This window comes from Vigna umbellata, chromosome 10 (assembly GCF_029865625.1).
Source record: "Vigna umbellata cultivar VRB3 chromosome 10, Vumbellata_1.0, whole genome shotgun sequence".
NCBI classification, from domain to species: Eukaryota; Viridiplantae; Streptophyta; class Magnoliopsida; order Fabales; family Fabaceae; genus Vigna; species Vigna umbellata.
Genome location: NC_142174.1, coordinates 592,296 through 604,143, shown reverse-complemented (window position 1 = coordinate 604,143; position 11,848 = coordinate 592,296).

Here is an 11,848-nt window from a genome sequence, read left to right as displayed (position 1 = left end):
GAACCGATTAAACTGCTTGATTATGAACTGGAAAACTGAAAATTGCATTTGGGTGGAGTTAGGACTTTAAAAAGAGATTTGCAAAAATCTGCAGATCACCGCTGAGCGGCATTTACCGCTGAGCGGCACTCTGCCAGATTTGTTTTTTCTGGTTTTTGCGTGTTTGAATGTGGCACTGGTGGCGCTGAGGGGAAATTCTGGCCCTCAGCGGTGGTTTAGCTTCAAAGGAGTTTGTTTGTGTTTACTAATGATTAACATCATGTTCTGTGGTTTTGGATTTATGTTTGAATGCAGGAATGGCATCCTCTTCAGGAAAGAGATTGAAAACCATGGCAACCAAGAGAAAGGAAAAGGAACCAGAGCAGCCCCATAATGGCAGGTTCCTCTCTAGGAAACATGAGAAGCACTTTAGGGTGGTTCAGGACAGGAGACTTCTAATGGAGAGAAAGGTTGGAATGATACCTAACTTTGCTCCTCAATTTGGAGAGCAAGTGTTAGGGAATGATTGGGGAAGCTAGCCACTTATCCATCACCTGCCAACATAGCTGTGGTGAAAGAATTCTACACCAATGCAAAGAAGATTGGTGATTATCCAGCTGAGAATTATTTGGGCTATGTTAGAGGCCATGCTATCAGGTATGATCCTGACTCCATCAATAACTTTCTGGATACTGTGTGGGCTGGTGAGCAATGCCAGTTTGCTCTTAGCATGGAGGAAGGTGCTGACTTTGAGGATGTTGAGAGAGTATTGTGCATACCTGGAGGACACTTCCAAAGGAATAGATCTGGCTCAGTGGTTAATTAGGAGGACAGATTTGACTCCTCTTGCAAAGTATTGGATGGCATTTTCTCATGCCAACATTCAGCCATGTTCACATGTGTCAGATATTACTCTCAGCAGGGCACTATCATCTACTGTGCTATCAGAAACTTGAATGTTAATATTGGGCAGGTGATAGCTGATGAGATTAGTGTGTGTGCTAACACCTCAAACAACAAAGCACCACTGGGACATCCTTCTTTGATCACTCACCTTTGCAAGCTAGCTGGGGTGGACACTTCTGTTCCACCATTTGAGAGGCCAAGAAAAGCTATAGATGAGGCCTATTACAGACAGTACTGTGGAGGTGAGGAGGCAGCCCAGCCAGTGCCACCACGCCAGGCTCGTAGAGAGAGAAGGCCAGCACAGAGCAGGACTTCTGCTGATACTCATGAGGCAGAACCATTCCAGATGAGGGACATGTATATGTCTCTTATAGGTGCTCAGTTGCAGTCCATCCACAGAGGGCAGGTGGCCACGGCTGAGATGATAGTGGGGATGTATGATACCCCTCCAGCACACAGGTGGACTATGGATGAATTCCATAATGTGGTAGCTTGGCCAGAAGAACCAGTATATGGAGGAGCTGAGCAGCTGAAGCTTCAGCCCGAGATATGGAGAAGATGAAGCTGAGGAGGAGGATGCATTTGATGAAGATGATGATGAAGAGGAAGAGGAAGATACAGAGAGCTCGGACTGATGAGGAGCTGAGATAGCATTTACTGATGAATGCTATCATATGATTATGCTTTTGTGGTTTAAGTTTTCTGAACTTATTTGTTTTTGTTTTTAGATTAGGGTTTGATGTACTCTATTGAACACCTGGTTTTTTGTGATGGTTTGCTATTAACTGTGATTGTGTGATAAGTAATGCTGATGATGCTTATTGATTGATTGATGTTGAGATGATGTGCACATTAAAATGCTTATACAGGTGATTCACAAGCTTTGTGAACAAATGCATAATATCATGATTGTGATTGTGAAATTAAGCAGGATGTGCATGTCAAATGTGAATGAGCTTATATGTGAGGTTTTGAGCTCCAGAGTTGTTATTGTTGAATGCTATTACTTTGAAAGCATGAATGACTTTGCCCAGGTTTTCTATGATTGAATCAATTGCTTGTTTTGCATCATATGATCAAAGGCCGTGTTTTTGAAACCCTTTTTATTGGCCAAATTCATAAAGTTAGCCTTCTAAAAGAGAACACGTTGTGTTCTATCCTTTGAACCCTTAGCCTTAAATATACACTGAACACCCTTGATTGAAAATCTTTACCTTGAGTTAAGTAGAAGATCTTGTGTGGTATTGTTAAATGTTCAAGTTTGGGGTTATTGGGGAAACATGAAAAAGGAAAAAGCATTGAGCTAAGCTAAAAAGTAAGAATATGCAAAGAAAAGAAAAGAAAAAGAAGCAAAGCTCAATGCAAATGCAAAAGCAAAGGCAAAAGAAAGTTGGGAATGAATAAGAAGATTGTGTTGTTATGATTCTCTTAACTCAAGGATTTTGTGATCCAGAAAAACCAATTTTCTTGTTAGCCCAGCCACATTATAAGCCATTGAAAAGTCCTTGTGATGATGCATGCTTGTGAATGTATTTGATTGTGGTTAAATGAAAGGCAAAGTTGATTCATGTGACATTGTGATAGTGGAGTGAATGAGTGAAACACTTTACCTCTTATACACTTGTGTGTTGAGTGAAACACTTTACCTAGTGAGGAAATATTCCATAAGCACATGAACATCCATGCTTAATTGATTGATCATTCATGAAAAATAGCATTTGTTGGAATTTAAATGACTTTGTGAACACTAAAGCATGTGCACATCTTGATTGAACTCTTGGTCTAAGTTTGAGTGAAGTTATTACTTATCTTGAAAAGAGGATTTTGAATGAGTGAACCATCATATGAATTGGTTGGAGATGGAGTTACATTTTATTTGCTTGAGGACAAGCAAAGTTCTAAGTTTGGGGTTGTGATAACAGTTGAAAAACTGTTATTTTCATGCTTAAAGTGATACTAAAAGCAACCTTTAGACTTAGAAACTAGCTTGAAATCATGCATTTTGTTTATATTTTCAGAAATAAGAGAGCTGGACAGGTTTATGCTTGATTTAAGTGTTTTTGTGCAGGTTTTGAGGTGAATTTGGTGAAAGAAGTGAAGAATAGAGAGAGGACATTAGAAAAGACAAGAAAGAGTGCAAAAAGGAGAAGTCGAAGGCACCGCTCAGCGGCAAACTACCGCTGAGCGGCACTCAAGAGGTGACGTTGGAACCGCTGAGGGGCAAATGGCCGCTGAGGGGAAGAAAGAAGACGCGTAACCACCGCTGAGCGGTAAATGGCGCTGAGCGGCACTTTTTGGGCTTGGACTTTTGTAATCTTTTGTAACTCTAGATTAGTATATAAGGGCTTGCACGTCCTTTAGTTAGGATCTTTGGCAGAAACGAGGCAAACACTCTCTCTTTCACCCCTTTGAAGGAGGATCTTGGATGCTCAGGCTACCTCTTCACCTTTATTGGGTTTATTCTTTCATACTTTCATTGTTATTCATCTAGGTTCACCATGAATATGGTGAACTAAACCTTGTATGTTTGTTGGGGAATCAATGTAATCTCTTGAAGCTCTCATATATGGATTTGTTGAACATCTTTGAATTAAGACATATGCTTTCTTTCATCATTAGTTAGGGTTTTTCCTCTTTGCTCAATGCTTGCATTGTTTAACTCATTCTAATGCATGATTATTGGTTTTGTTGATACGGACACGTACGGGGAAATCTAGATCCGGGGAATTTCTCCCAATATTTACTGACAATATTATATTGGTTGCCTTAAGCTCCTGCACTCATGAACTAATCATTAGGAATGCTAGGAATTGTATGAACTATTTGATTAGGGAGAAGCCATCTAGAATGGTACATTAGAGAGTGGCATTAACAATGATGATTTGAATGTTGAATTCCTAAAATATATGAGAGTGGATGAGATGAAATTGACCCCCAACAACATATTCATTCATATATTCCATTGAAAGTGTTTATCTTTTTCTTTGCCATTGATCAATTCATGCATACATGTTTATTTTCTGTCTTGCATTTAAACCAATATTTCGTTTGTAAGTCTTAGTTAATCAAGAAACACATAACTAAACTAGGCCGTGAGTCCTTTGGGAAGAACGATACTTGGTCTTACCAAGTTTTATTACTTGAACGATTCGGTCATACTTGCCGATTGTGAAACAAGTTTGTGACATCATATTTTGGTGCTTACAAATTTGTCCATCAAGGAGGAAGAGGAGGAAGAGGACGAAGTGTACGAAGCGGAAGAAGTGGACGAAGTGGTGGAAGTAGAGGAAGGTGACGAAGTGGACGAAGTGGACGAAGTTGAGGAAGAGGACAATGTCGACGAAGTGGAAAAAGTGGAGGAAGTGGAGGAAGTTGACGAAGTGGACGAGGTTGAAGAAGTGGACGAAGTGGAGGAGGTGGACGAAGTTGAGGAAATGGAGGAAGTGGACAAAGTGAACGAAATGGAGGAAGTTGACGAAGTGGAGGAATTGGACGAAGTTGACGAACTGGAGGAAGTGGAGGAAGTTGACGAAGTGGAGGAAGTGGAGGAAGTGGAGCAAGTGAAGGAAGTTGACGAAGTGCAGGAAGTTGACGAAGTGCAGGAAGTGGAGGAAGTGGAAGAAGTGGAGGAAGTGGTCGAAGTGGAGGAACTGGAAGAAGTGAAGGAAGTGGAGAAAGTTGAGGAAGTTGAGGAAGTGGACAGAGTGGAGGAAGTAGAAGAAATGGAGGAAGTGGAGGAAGTTGACGAAGTGGAGGAAGTGAAGGAAGTAGAGGAAGGGGAGCAAGTTGACGAAGTGGACGAAGTGGACGAAGGGGTCAAAGTGGAGGAAGTGGAGGAAGTGGAGGAAGGGAACGAAGTGGACGAAGTCGAGGAAATGGAAGAAATGGAGGAAGTGGAGGAAGTGGACGAAGTGGATGAAGCAGAGGAAGTGGAGGAAGTTGAGGAAGAGACGAAGCGGACGAAGAAGACGAAGTGGAGGAAGAGCAGGAAGAGAGGAAGAGGACGAAGTGGACGAAGCGGAAGAAGTGGACGAAGTGGTGGAAGTGGAGGAAGGTGACGAAGTGGACGAAGTTGAGGAAGAGGAGGAAGTGGAGGAAGTGGAGAAAGAGGAGGAAGTGGAGGAAGTGGAGGAAGTGGAGGAAGTGGACGAAGTGGAGGAAGGGGACGAAGTGAAGGAAGTGGAGGAAGGTGACGATGTGGACGAAGTGGACGGAGTGGAAGGAGTGGAGGAAGTGGAGGAAGTGGAGGAAGTTGAAGAAGTGGACAAAGATGACGAAGTGGACGTAGTGGAGGAAGTGGACGAAGTGGAGGAAGTGTAGGAAGTGAACGAAGTGGACGAAGTGGACGAAGTTGAAGAAGTGGAGGAAGTGGAGGAAGTGGAGGAAGTTGACGAAGTAGAGGAAGTGGAGGACGTTGACGAAGTGGAGGAATTGGACGAAGTTGACGAAGTGGAGGAAGTGGACGAAGTTGACGAAGTGGAGGAAGTGGAGGAAGTGGAGGAAGTGGACGAAGTGGAGGAAGTAGAGGAAGTAGAGGAAGTGTAGGAAGTGGATGAAGTGGACGAAGTGGACGAAGTGGACGAAGTGGAGGAAGGGGACGATGTGGACGAAGTGGAGGAAGGGGACGATGTGGACGAAGTGGACGGAGTGGAAGGAGTGGAGGAAGTGGAGGAAGTTGAAGAAGTGGACAAAGATGACAAAGTGGACGTAGTGGAGGAAGTGGACGAAGTGGAGGAAGTGTAGGAAGTGAACGAAGTGGACGAAGTTGACGAAGTGGAGGAAGTGGACGAAGTTGACGAAGCAGAGGAAGTGGACGAAGTTGACGAAGTGGACGAAGTTGAAGAAGTGGACGAAGTGGAGGAAGTGGAGGAAATGAAGGAAGTGGAGGAAGTGGAGGAAGATGACGAACTTCAAGAAGTGGAAGAAGTGGACGAAGTGTGGGAAGTGGACAAAGTAAAGGACGTGGGCGAAGTGGATGAAGTTGACAAAGTGGTAGAAGTTGAAGAAGTGGAGGAAGTTCAAGAACTAGGCGAAGTTGACCAGGTGGAAGAAGTGGAGGAAGTGAAGGAAGCGGACGGAGTTGACGAAGTGGAGGAAGTGGTAGAAGTTGACGAAGTGGAGAAAGTCGAGGAAGTGGACGAAGTGGACGAAGTGGACAAAGTGGTTGAAGTGGAGGAAATTGACGAAGTGGACGAAATGGATTAAGTTGACGAAGTGGAGAAAGTGGAGGAAGTTGACGAAGTGGAGGATGTGGAGGAAGTGGAGGAAGTTGAGGAAGCGGAGGAAGTTGATGAAGTGGACGAAGTGGATGAAGTGGAAGAAGTGGACGAAGTGGAGGAAGTGGACGAAGTGCAGGGGGTGGACGAAGGGGAGGAAATGGAGGAAGTGGACAAAGTGAACGAAATGGAGGACGTTGACAAAGTGGAGGAATTGGACGAAGTTGACGAAGTGGAGGAAGTGGACAAAGTTGACGAAGTGCAGGAAGTGGAGGAAGTGGACGAAGTGGACGAAGTGGAGGAAGTAGAGGAAGTGGACGAAGTGGAGGAAGTGGGGGAATTGAGGAAGTGGAGGAAGTGGACGAAGTGGAGGATGTGGACGAAGTGGACCAAGTGGACGAAGTGCACGAAGTGGACGAAGTGGACGGAGTGGAGGAAGTTGAAGAAGTGGACAACGATGACGAAGTGGACGTAGTGGAGGAAGTGGACGAAGTGTAGGAAGTGAACGAAGTGGACGAACTGGACGAAGTTGATGAAGTGGACGAAGTGGACGAAGTGAACGAAGTTGACGAAGTGGAGGAAGTGGAGGAAGTTGACGAAGTGGACGAAGTGCACGAAGTTGACGAAGTGGACGAAGTGGACGAAGTGGACGAAGTAGACCAAGTAGACGAAGTGGACGAAGTGGACGAAGTCGACGGAGTGGAAGGGGTGGAGGAAGTGGAGGAAGTTGAAGAAGTGGACAAAGATGACAAAGTGGACGTAGTGGAAGAAGTGGACGAAGTGGAGGAAGTGTAGGAAGTGAACGAAGTGGACAAAAGTGGACGAAGTGGACGAAGTTGACGAAGTGGAGGAAGTGGATGAAGTGGACGAAGTTGACCAAGTAGAGGAAGTGGACATAGTTGACGAAGTGGACGAAGTGGAGGAAGTGGACGAAGTGGAGGAAGTGGAGGAAGTGGAGGAAGTGGAGGAAGAGGATGAAGTTGAAGAAGTGGACGAAGTGGAGGAAGTGGAGGAAATGGAGGAAGTGGAGGAAGATGACGAAGGTGAAGAAGTGGACGAAGTGTAGGAAGTGGACGAAGTGGACGAAGTTGACGAAGTGGTAGAAGTGGAAGAAGTGAAGGAAGTTGAAGAAGTGGACGCAGTTGACGAGGTGGAAGAAGTGGAGGAAGCGAAGGAAGCGGACGAAGTTAACGAAGTGGAGGAAGTGGTAGAAGTGTACGAAGTGGAAGAAATGGAGGAAGTGGACGACGTGGACAAAGTGGAGGAAGTTTACGAAGTGGATGAAGTGGACGTAGAGGTCGAAGTGGACGAAGTTGACGATGTTGACGAAGTGGGGAAGTGGACGAAGTGGAGGAAGTGGAGGAAGTGGAGGAGGTGGAGGAAGTGGAGGAAGTGGTCGAAGTGGACGAACTGGAAGAAGTGGAGGAAGTGGACGAAGTTGAGGAAGTGGACAAAGTGGAGGAAGTGGAGGAAGTTGATGAAGTGGACGAAGTGGAGGAAGTGGACAAAGTGGAGGAAGTGGAGGAAGTTGATGAAGTGGACGAAGTGGACGAAGTTGACGAAATTGACGAAGTGGAGGAAGTGGAGGAAGTGGACGAAGTGGAGGAAGTGGAGGCAGAGGACGAAGTTGAAGAAGTGGACGAAGTGGAGGAAGTGGAGGAATGGAGGAAGTGGAGGAAGATGACGAAGTTGAAGAAGTGGAAGAAGTGGACGAAGTGTAGGAAGTGGACGAAGTGGACGAAGTTGACGAAGTGGACGAAGTTGACGAAGTGGTAGAAGTGGAAGAAGTGAAGGAAGTTGAAGAAGTGGACGCAGTTGACGAGGTTGAGGAAGTGGTAGAAGTGTACGAAGTGGAAGAAATGGAGTAAGTGGACGACGTGGACAAAGTGGAGGAAGTGGAGGAAGTTTACGAAGTGGATGAAGTGGACGTAGAGGTCGAAGTGGACGAAGTTGACGTTGTTGACGAAGTGGGGAAGTGGATGAAGTGGAGGAAGTAGAGGGAGTGGAGGAGGTGGAGGAAGTGGAGGAAATGGTCGAAGTGGACGAACTGGAAGAAGTGAAGGAAGTGGAGAAAGTTAAGGAAGTTGAGGAAGTGGACAGAGTGGACGAAGTGGAGGAAGTTGACGAAGTGGACGAAGTGGAGGAAGTAGAGGAAGTGGAGGAAGTTGACGAAATGGACGAAGTGGATGAAGTGGACGAAAGGGACAAAGTGGAGGAAGTGGAGCAAGTGGAGGAAGAGAACGAAGTGGACGAAGTGGAGGAAATGGAGGAAGTGAAGGAAGTGGAGGAAGTGGACGAAGTGGAGGAAGTGGAGGCAGAGGATGAAGTTGAAGAAGTGGACGAAGTGGAGGAAGTGGAGGAAATGGAGGAAGTGGAGGAAGTGGAGGAAGATGACGAAGGTGAAGAAGTGGAGGAAGTGGACGAAGTGTAGGAAGTGGACGAAGTTGACGAAGTGGTAGAAGTGGAAGAAGTTAAGGAAGTTGAAGAAGTGGACGCAGTTGACGAGGTGGAAGAAGTGGAGGAAGCGAAGGAAGCGGACGAAGTTAACGAAGTGCAGGAAGTGGTAGAAGTGTACGAAGTGGAAGAAATGGAGGAAGTGGACGACGTGGACAAAGTGGAGGAAGTGGAGGAAGTTTACGAAGTGGATGAAGTGCACGTAGAGGTCGAAGTGGACGAAGTTGACGATGTTGACGAAGTGGGGAAGTGGACGAAGTGGAGGAAGTGGAGGAAGTGGAGGAGGTGGAGGAAGTGGAGGAAGTGGTCGAAGTGGACGAACTAGAAGAAGTGGAGGAAGTGGACGAAGTTGAGGAAGTGGACAAAGTGGAGGAAGTGGAGGAAGTGAGGAAGTGGAGGATGTGGAGGATGTGGAGGAAGTTGACGAAGTGGAGGAAGTGGAGGAAGTTGAGGAAGTGGAGGAAGTTGATGAAGTGGGACGATGGGGACGAAGGGGACGAAGTGGAGGAAGTGGAGGAAGTGGACGAAGTTGACGAAATTGACGAAGTGGAGGAAGTGGAGGAAGTGGAGGAAGTGGACGAAGAACACAAAGTGGAGAAAGTGGATGAAGTGGAGGAAATTGACAAAGTGGACGAAGTAGAGGAAGTCGAGGAAGTGGATGAGGGGGAGGAAGTAAAGGAAGTGGAGGAAGTCGAGGTAGTAGAGAAAGTGAAGGAAGTGGAGGAAGTGGAGGAAGTGGAGGATGTGGAGGAAGTGGAAGAGGTGGAGGAAGTGGAGGAAGTTGAAGAAGTGGACAACGATGACGAAGTGGACGTAGTGGAGGAAGTGGAGGAAGTGGACGAAGTGTAGGGAAGTGAACGAAGTGGATGAAGTGGACGAAGTTGATGAAGTGGAGGAAGTGGACGAAGTGAACGAAGTTGACGAAGTGGAGGAACTGGAGGAAGTTGACGAAGTGGACGAAGTGCACGAAGTTGACGAGTGGACGAAGTGGATGAAGTGGACGAAGTAGACCAAGTAGACGAAGTGGACGAAGTCGACGGAGTGGAAGGGTGGAGGAAGTGGAGGAAGTTGAAGAAGTGGACAAAGATGACAAAGTGGACGTAGTGGAAAGAAGTGGACGAAGTGGAGGAAGTGTAGGAAGTGAACGAAATGGACAAAGTGGACGAAGTAGACGAAGTTGACGAAGTGGAGGACGTGGAGGAAGTTGACGAAGTTGACGAAGTAGAGGAAGTGGACGAAGTTGACGAAGTGGACGAAGTGGAGGAAGTGGACGAAGTGGAGGAAGTGGACGAAGTGTAGGAAGTGGAGGCAGAGGACGAAGTTGAAGAAGTGGAACGAAGTGGAGGAAGTGGGAAATGGGAGGAAGTGGAGGAAGATGACGAAGTTGAAGAAGTGGAAGAAGTGGACGAAGTGTACGAAGTGACGAAGTGGACGAAGTTGACGAAGTGGACGAAGTTTGACGAAGTGGACGAAGTTGACGAAGTGGTAGAAGTGGAAGAAGTGAAGGAAGTTGAAGAAGTGGACGCAGTTGACGAGGTTGAGGAATGGTAGAAGTGTACGAGTGGAAGAAATGGAGTAGTGGACGACGTGGACAAAGTAGAGAAGTGGAGGAAGTTTACGAAGTGAATGAAGTGGACGTAGAGGTCGAAGTGGAACGAAGTTGACGATGTTGACGAAGTGGGGAAGTGGGACGAAGTGGAGGAAGTGGAGGGAGTGGAGGAGGTGGAGGAAGTGGAGAAATGGTCGAAGTGGACGAACTGGAAGAAGTGGAGAAGTGGACGAAGTTGAGGAAGTGGACAAAGTGGAGGAAGTGGAGGAATGAGGAAGTGGAGGATGTGGAGGATGTGGAGGAAGTTGACGAAGTGGAGGAAGTGGAGGAAGTTGAGGAAGCGGAGGAAGTTGACGAAGTGGCGAAGTGGACGATGGGGAAGAAGTGGAAGAAGTGGAGGAAGTGGACGAAGTTGACGAAATTGACGACTGGAGGAAGTGGACGAAGTGGAGGAAGTGGACGAAGAGACAAAGTGGAGAAAGTGGAAGAAGTGGAGGAAATTGACGAAGTGGACGAAGTTGAGGAAGTGGAGGAAGTGCACGATGGGGAAGAAGTGGAGGAAGTCGAGGAACTGGAAGAAGAGGACGAAGTGGACGAAGTGGATGAAGTGGTCGGAATGGACGAAGTGAGCGAAGTTGACGAAGTGGACGAAGTTGACGAAGTGGACGGAGCGGACGAAGTTGACGAAGTGGACGGAGCGGACGAGTTGACGAAATGGAGGAAGTGGAGGAAGTGGATGAGGTGGAGTAAGTGAAGGAAGTGGAGGAAGTGGATGAATTGGAGAAGTGGACGAAGTGGAGCAAGTGAAGGAAGTTGACGAAGTGGAGCAAGTGGAAGATGTGGAGGAAGTGGAAGAAGTGGAGGAAGTGGAGGAAGTGGTCGAAGGGACGAACTGGAAGAAGTGAAGGAAGTGGAGAAGTTGAGGAAGTTGAGGAAGTGCACCGAGTGGAGGAAGTAGAAGAAGTGGAGGAAGTGGAGGAAGTTGACGAAGTGGACGGAGTGGAGGAAGTAAGGAAGTGGGGAAGTTGACGAAGTGGACAAGAAGCGGACGAAATGGAAGAAGTGGACGAAGCGGACGAAGTTGACGAAGTGGAGGAAGTGGAGGAGTGGATGAGGGGGAGGAAGTAAAGGAAGTGGAGGAAGTGGAGGAAGTAGAGCAAGTGAAGGAAGTTGACGAAGTGGAGGAAGTGGAGGATGTGGAGGAAGTGGAAGAAGGTGAGGAAGTGGAGGAAGTGGTCGAAGTGGACGAACTGGAAGAAGTGAAGGAAGTGGAGAAAGTTAAGGAAGTTGAGGAAGTGGACAGAGTGGAGGAAGTGGAGGAAGTTGACGAAGTGGACGAAGTGAGAAGTAGAGGAAGTGGAGGAAGTTGGACGAAATGGACGAAGTGGATGAAGTGGACGAAGGGACAAAGTGGAGAAGTGGAGCAAGTGAGGAAGAGACGAGTGGACGAAGTGGAGGAAGTGGAGGAAGTGGAGGAAGTGGAGGAGGTGGAGGAACTGGAGGAAGGGGATGAATGACGAAGTAGACCAAGTGGACGAAGTGGACGATGTGGACGGAGTGGAAGGAGTGGAGGAAGTGGAGGAAGTGGAGAAGTGGAGGAAGTTGAAGAAGTGACAAAAGATGATCAAGTGGACGTAGTGGAGGAAGTGGACGAAGTGGAGTTGGGAAGTGGACGAAGTTGACGAAGTGGAGGAAGTGGAGGAATGGAGGAAGTGGACGAAGTGACGAAGTGCGCGAAGTTGGA